Raw genomic sequence first — 8,431 nt, forward strand, 5'->3', positions numbered from 1 at the left:
AAATTAGCCAGGCATGGTGGCAAGTGCCTGTAATCCCAGCTACATGGGAGGCTGAGGCAGGAGAATCGCTTGAACATGGGAAGAAGAGGTTGCAGTGAGCCGAGATTGTGCACTGCACCCCATCCTGGGCGACAGAGCTAGACTCTGTCTCAAAAAAGAAGAAAATTACATAAAATGGAATTAAAGAATAGAAAGTATCAGTGCATCATGCTTGAGAGGAAAAAACATTTTATACAATGTTTCAGATACTCACACATGTGTGGTATACTGGGTTGTGATGTAAGATTTATTTCATTCTGTAGGTGTTAGTCAAAAAAGTTCGAGAATTGCTGAGAGAGATAACTTCTAGGTCCCCTTCAGCTGTGATATTCCTTGGGCCTTTTGTGTAAGTGATGCTGTGGCAGAGACTGCCAACAAATTGTCCACCAAAATTAATGATCCCCTTCCATATTATGAAGCCGTGACTTCATAATACGGCTTAGGGCCAGAGACTCTAATTCCTAGTTCCTCTTGCAGGTAGATGGGACCATGTGACGAGTTCTTGCCAGTGGAGTGTAAGCAGAAGTGATACGCATCACTTCCAGGCAGAAATGGTTAAGGAGCAAGTGAGTCTTCTCGCTCTCTTCTTCTCTTGCTATTGCCTCCATGCAGACAAACTTATTGACCTTGGGAACTCTGTGTTGGAGATGGTGATGCCAGAAGATGGAACTAGCCTGGTGCTTCAGACGCTGCTTGGAGAACAGCCTCTGCCCTTCAGGAACACCTATTTTGGTGTTCATATGAGCAAGATGTAAACTTCTCTTGTATTTGTGCCATTATACATATTGGAGGGTCTGCTTGTCATTTCAGTGAGTGATTTGAATCCAGAAAACACCCAACAGCTGGAGAGAGAGCACTGGAGGCTGTGCTTCATGCAGGGCCTGGACGGCAAGCAGGCAATACTGCATTCTGTTAGAGTTCCTGTATGCTTGTCCTGCATGTTAAAGAGGTAACAGAACATATGTTCGGTAGTCTTGCCTTCTGATAATCCTCTTGACCAAAACTTTCAGGATAGGCAGAAAATCCCTCTACTGCAGTGATAGTCTCTTAACCGCAACTAGGAAAATGATTAGAAAAATTAAAAAGTATTTCATAACCTGGAGGAAATTATAGTAGGTATAATTCTAAAATATCTTACTCCATTTCTGTTTGTGAAAGTAATATTTTGTGTTTCTCTGAGTCTAAATAGTTTACAAAGACCCTTTTTTTAAAAAAAAATTTAGACAGAGTCTTACTCTGTCATCCAGGCTAGAGTGCAGTGGGTACCATCTTGGCTGTCTGCAACCTCCACCTCCCAGGTTCAAGCGATTTTCCTGCCTCAACTTCCTGAGTAGCTGGGATTACAGGCATCCACCACCATGCCCAGCTAACTTTTGTATTTTTAGTAGAGACGGGGGTTTCACCATGTTGGCCAGGCTGGTCTTGAACTCTTGACCTCAGGTGATCTGCCTGCCTTGGCCTCCCAAAGGGCTGGGATTACAGGGTGTGAGTGAGCCACTGCGCCCAGCCTACAAAGTACTTCTATATGTAACATACATTACTTGACCCTACAAATAATTTTGGCGATAGGAAAGCAGGAAGTTATTGTCCCCTTCTCACAGATGAAAAAATACAGGCTTTGTGGAATTTAGTAACTTAAAGTTTATACCAGGAGTAGCAGAGCCAGTCCTTGAATTGCACAACTTTAAAGCCCAAGTCTGTTTCTCCTCTGAGCTTGTTAGGTCTGGGTTTTGTTTGCTGCTGTATTTTCAGCACCAGCCTGAAATGTAAAAAGATCTAATAAATGAAGATCTCTTACTGCTTCTCCTGGTTTTGGCTCAGGACCCCACTGTCTTTGCTACAGGAAAATGCCTACTTTTTTTTTTTCTTTTTTTTCTCATCCAGTGTTGAAGCAGTAACAGTGGACTTCAGCTTTGAGTCAATTAAGGTGATGTTAGAAAGTGGAAAACGGAGTGGTTCACATTCTGCTGATTAAAGAGTATTTTTTGGATTTAATGAGATTTAAAACATTTTGCAACATTTTCCAGGGAATTCAAAACTCCGTTGGAATTATAAGAATTATGAAACTTATTTTGAGCAGCATAATGACAATACGGCACCGTTAAGCATTAAATGAAATAAAAATATCCACAACCATTTTTGCCTGTCTAAATATAGGAGAGTATCTGAAAAACAAAAGAGACCAAAATGCACCCAGATTTTCAGGAAAAGAAAGTCCTTATCAATGAAGCATCAAATCCTAAGTAGATGAGTGGGCTCTGTTTTCCTTTTTTTTTGTAGTCTTGGTTATGTTTATAGACATGGTTGCTGAAGAAAAACAGAAAAGTTTTTGATCTTACCAGTTAAAAGAACTTCTCTAGAAGTTACAAAAAGATTAAATACTGGGCCCCACGTAACTATTTCAAAAATGGTATTTTTGTAGCTATGTATATAAATACATTTCCAAAGCAGAGGTCTCTGTAGGAAATTTTGGACCAATGTTTCCATTATTAAATATGTCTATGAGCTAAAAAGTTTCCTAGATCCAAACCTGCCTGTCTAGTTATTTTTGGACACAGTGGAGTCTCAAGCTTGGAGGGAAACTGTCTGCAGTGTTCGGTTGGATCTCAAAGCACCCACAGCACAACTGAGAGGCAGCCTCTTCTGACGAGTCTGTTGCTGGCACAGCATGGCTTTGTCTCAGGGCATGTATTGTGGGGGGAAAACCCAAATACTCACTGGATCCATTCTTGTGAGCATAATCTGGGGCTTGTCTGAAAATTTAATAGCTAGAAAGGGAGGTAACCCAGTTAACTGCCACAGGGAGGGTCTAGGGGGTCTGAAAAGGGTGGCCAAAAGCTCAGAGCTTCTTGCAAATGTTTTTATAACTGGGACATCTCTCTTCAACTGGTTCATAAAGAAAAATGCCTTTCATTGTAGAGCTAATCTAGTTTGGTGATCAGCCTAATGCATGTAAGAACCAAACGCTCTGCTATTTGCAGATTAGCTCAACTGATGAAGTATTCTAAAATCACTTATTTTGTGTGTATGCTAAAAGTTTCTTCCAAATATTAGGGAGGGAGAACATTCTTTGATTTAATGACTTCAGTGTCCACATCATTCCCATGTTGGAGACTGTGGGTCCATGTGGGCTGGGCATCCTCTAAGAGATAGAATCTGGAATTAATTAGAAAGAAATTACCACCCCAATAAACATATGTTAAAATTATCTTAACGTTCAATAATTAAAGAGGTAGGAAATACCACTACTCTGAAACTCTCTTATAAGTGCCGATAAAAGAGTCAAGCTTCTGGTTGTGTGCATACATAATACAGCTCCCAGCACAATGCACTGTTTAATGAAAATTCCTGGCTGGAGAGCTGACTCCATTAGGAAAGGTTCACATCAGACAGAAGTGTTTACCAGGGCACGTTACGTGTTCATTGCAATGATTAGAGGAAAATGGTTTTATAGCCATGGAATTGCTGCAGGGGAAAAAAAGCTAACATTAGCCTCTTCCTCTGCACAAGGCTTTATATTCTATAAATGTGAAGAGACAAAGAAATGTCTATTAGTAATTCTTTTTGGGGAGAGAAAAACATATTCTACTATCATAAGGATTCTGAACATAAAAGAATTACGATGGAAGCAATCCATGATGGATGCAATGCACAGACTTGTTGATTATTCATTCATTAAAAACAATTATGGAATACCTTCTAGGCCAAAGGCACCCTGTGAAGGGATAGAAGGATATAAAAATAAATGTCAAAATTCCTGCCCTTAAAGAATTTACAGGCCAGGCATGGTGGCTCTCGACTGTAATCTCAGCACTTTGGGAGGTTGAGGTGGGCAGATTGCTTGAGGCCAGGAGTTTGAGACCAGCCTGAGCAACACAGTGAGAACCCTGTCTCTACAAAGAAATGAAAAAAAAAAAAAAAAAGCTGGGCTTGCTGGTGCACAGCTGTGGTCCCAGCTACTCAGGAGACTGAGGTGGGAGGATAACTTGAGCCCAAGAGGTTGGGGCTGCTGTGAGCCATGATTGTACCACGACTCCAGCCTGGGCAACAGAATGAGACCATGTCCCCCCCCCCCAAAAAAATAATCTACTGTGTAGAAATACAGAAAGTGAAACAGTAGGACCACAAATACCTATAAAATCAGGTACCATGAGAGAAGAGATGTTAGTTATAGCAGAGCAACAATAGGGGATGAATAATTCTGGCAATGAGAGAGGCTTTAAGAAGGAGGTAACATCTGAGCTGGGCTTGGCAGGATAAGTCGGATTTCAGGAGGGGAATTGCAGGAGGGAGCAAGGCATTCCCTGCAGAGGAAACATGGAGCAAAAGCATTGCTAGGGGAAGGTGCAGGGTGTGTTTTGGGAACAGTGGGCAACATGACACGATAGGAATCTCCTGTGCTTGGGGAGGTGCAGTGGGACATAGGCCTGGCAGGGAAAAGGGACAATTATAAAATCCCTTTGCAAGTATTTTATAAATTCAGGGTGTTCCTATTTCCTGTACAGAAATAGCATTTTTCACCTTAAACACCAGCTGAATTGAGGACGTAATCGGTGGTTTTAAGTCCAATTATATTTAACTCTGTTGAAGGTAAGGACTATGGATTTTGATATTACTTTTGACGGGGAATGCATAATAAGGCCTTTGATGGAAGTTAAAACAATGGCATAAAGTACAGTGGTCTTTCCCTCAGCTAGGAAACAAGAAAGAGATGACAAAAAATGAGAAATGAGCCAATTAGATTACGCAAAAACATCATGCTTGCAGAGAAACAGAAAAAACTCAGGCTTTAGGATTGTACTTCAAAGCCTAATTTACTTTCCCTTTTAACCAGTTTTCTTATTTCCTTAGGATTTCCTCTAAACTATTTAGTAATTAGATTACTCTAAGGAAAAAGAAAAAATTAAGAAATTATCTTAACGACTAATTTTAGGAAGGAATTTGAAGGGTAGATTCTATTTAGAAGTTATTATTTCTGTTATCTCAGTTCTTCACTGGAGGAAAATGATTCTTGTGTTTCTCCCTCCCTCCCAGAAGATGATTCTAGAGATTGCATTCTACTCCTGATAAGTTAAGTTAGTAAACACAGATGCAACCAAGTGCAGTCTAAGTGAAAGAAGAGATGAGAAATTACCTGGTATTTTTAAGAGGTATAAACAAATCTCTTAAATTAAAAGAGTTAGTTTCAAATTATATATATGTATATCTATATTTTATAATATATATTTCAAATTATATACAAATATATATTTCATATGTATATTATTAAATATCTGAGGAAGCAACCTCAGATCCATTGGTTCAAACCTTTACATGAGACTCAAATCATTTAAAAATTACTTTCCTAAATTACTTTCCTTTTCTATCAAAACAAAACACTTGATAGCAAAACAGCACTTATCATACTGGTACTATCTTACTGGTTTTGTGTGTTTTCTGTCTTGTCCAACCAGAAAGAAAGGCACTTAAGGGCAGGGACCATATCTTTTTTGTTCACAAGCGTACATCTTTGCATTTAGCACAATGCTTGGAAAATCACCATCATGATGATGATTATCTTCATCATGCAACTAACACTTATTGAGCAGTAAACTTCCTATATGTGCTTTGCATGTATTACCTCATTCAATATTACACGAAGGTTATTGATATATGTTTGTTGAATATAAATGGACTTCTTTTGAAGAAACGGAGTATAATGCTGACAAGTTATCCAAATGGTGTACTAAAGGTTTAATCGTACTAAAGATTTTTGCTTATGGCAGAAAAATTGGAGATCTTGGAGAGACATTAGATGGGAAAGAAGTACCAGAAAAAAAGAAAAGGGTAGTGATGGTTAGGGTCACACATTTTACCTGTCTTCTTCACTTATTCTTCCTTTTCAAATGGCCTAATTATTTATTTTCCTCGTTATGTAAGCATACATACTCAATGCAAACCTTCAGAAAAGTTTTCTATTCTGGAAGCATTTCACTTATGCATAAGCATCTTTTTCCCACTTTGCAGAAAAATATTGCTTAGTGACATATCACCATCCAAGTAACAGAGATGTAGACCCTTAGTAGCAACTCAATAAATGCACTGATGATTAATTTAAAGCTGCTGCCCAGAGGGCACTGATTTTCCATGAGCCAAATTTCAAATCAATGTATTACATTTCTTTCTTATGAATGACATCGCCTAAAAATGAAAGGGCAAATAAAAAGTTAGCAAACTCCTTCCTGGCATGTATTGATCCTCAAATATTGAGGCATATATTAGAATCAACTGAGTTCATTGCAATGGAAAATTAATATGCCCAACTAGCTCAAAAGCACAAGCATTTTACAATTTCTGAGTGGTTTAAAAATATGTACACATTTTTTAATGTGTATAGGTTGATAGGTGCAGCAAACCACCATGGTACATGTATACCTATGTAACAAACCTGCATGCTCTGTACATGTATCCCAGAACTTAAAGTAAAACTTAAAAAAATATATGTACACTTTTTAAAAGTCTCATTAAGTATGTAACACCAGCAAACTGATGTTTAGAGACCATTACCTAATCTCATCTCTGCCATTCCTGATTGTTGGAGGTGATGATGTGCATATGGTGTTTGAACTTCAGAAAAGCACACAGCTTTTGAATGGCAGTGACACAGCCTTAGCAGGGAGTGTGCCTTGTAAAGCTCTCTCCATCTGAATCAGCCTGCCTAAGTGGTTTCCTGCAGTCCACAAAATGCATTCACATGTGGTGTCTACATCAGATAATGTTGTATCTTGTGGCTTCTATGAGGTCTGGAAGTAGTGAACAACATAGGAAAGTGAGAAGTCATTCAAATGCTGGAAGGAAGATGGCAAAGATAAAGCTGCAAACAGCGTCACTGGGAAACAAAGATTGAGGTCTGTACAGGGTGAAGTTTTAGGAGTGCCTGTTAAAGTCTGGAGTCTCAGGGCATCCTAGTGACTTTGCTTTCTCCTGCCCTTTTTGTCTCCTCTTTACCTTTCCAGAAAGAAGTTCATGATGGGAACATTTTACCATGGCTACTATCTCACCTGTAGTTTGAGTGCTATCCTCCAAGAATTAGCCTTCCCTCTTTGCTAAGGAACAATCAGAGCCAATGCACTGTGGCCACAGCCTTATGAAACTCGGAAAAGATGCTGATGCCTGAGGTGCAAAACACACTTTCATGTACAGTGTCTTCTTTTCTTCCTATAACAATCTTACAAAAGTATTAGGGATGAAATTATTCTTTCTTGACCAATACCTTGTCAGTAAATGTTGGATTCCAAGCTCACTATTCTAGTAACGGGAATCTTGTACCTCTGTTGTTCCCTCCACAGTGCCTCGTATTATGCTTAGCACATCAATAAACATGTTTATCATTAATTGCAAGTAAATTCCTTGGAAGGAATTACCTTGCCTCCTCCTCTTGAATAAAAATGGAAAAAGATCTTCAGTATAGGTACTGTTTTATTAGTCTCTTCTAAGGAACCAGAAGGTCCTTAAACTTTAATGGATAGAGTTTAACAAAGGTTCAAAGCTTTAATGGATAGAGTTTAACAAAGGTTCTCTTTGAAGAGGTGTGAATAGGGAACTGGAACCAACGGGGGAGGATGAGATGCCTAGGATGCATTAGGAAGCCATGGCCACCCTCAACCCTGAAGGGGAAGGCGAGCGATCTTACTGGAACCCAGTGCAAACCAAACAGAATCCTTGAAAGTGGAACCTTCTGAGAAAAGCCAAGGATACAAAGCAACCTAGAGGAATCTAGGAGAAGGCAACCATTGCCCAAACCTTTGGCCTAGTGGAGGGCAGGAAGGTCAGGGAATAAGTACTCCAGCTTCTCTCTCCTCCTTCTCCTTCATCTTCTACTAATGCCTCTGATTGGCCAAACCCAAGTAAAGTCAAGGAGGTTGAGAGTGAAGCAGTCCATAGATGTCTGCCTCCCAAGACTCAGAGTGGTGAAGAGATGGTGGAGAGTAGGTCTGGAGAGGCAAACAGAGTATTAACACAGGAAATTAATCAATACTTGGTGACTGGAATTTTTCTTTGTTCCCCGCTTCTTTATACTAACTTTATACATCAAGATTTACCATAGAGCCATAGATTTTCCTCCTTCTGTTTTTTTGTTTGTTTGAGACAGGGTCTCACTCTGTCACTCAGGCTAGAGTGCTGTGGCATAAACATGGCTCACTGCAGCCTCAACCTCCTGGGCTCAAGTGATCTTCCCACCTCAGCCTCCCGAGTAGCTGGGAGTACAGGTGCCACACACTTCGCTATTTTTAAAATTTTCTGTAGAAACAGGGCCTCCCTATGTTGTCCAGGCTGGTCTTAAACTTCTGGGCTCAACCGATCTGCCCTCCTCAGCCTCCCAAAGTTCTGGGATTACAGATGTGAGCCACTG

This window comes from Hylobates moloch, unplaced genomic scaffold (genome assembly GCF_009828535.3).
Source record: "Hylobates moloch isolate HMO894 unplaced genomic scaffold, HMol_V3 SCAFFOLD_1, whole genome shotgun sequence".
Taxonomy (NCBI): Eukaryota; Metazoa; Chordata; class Mammalia; order Primates; family Hylobatidae; genus Hylobates; species Hylobates moloch.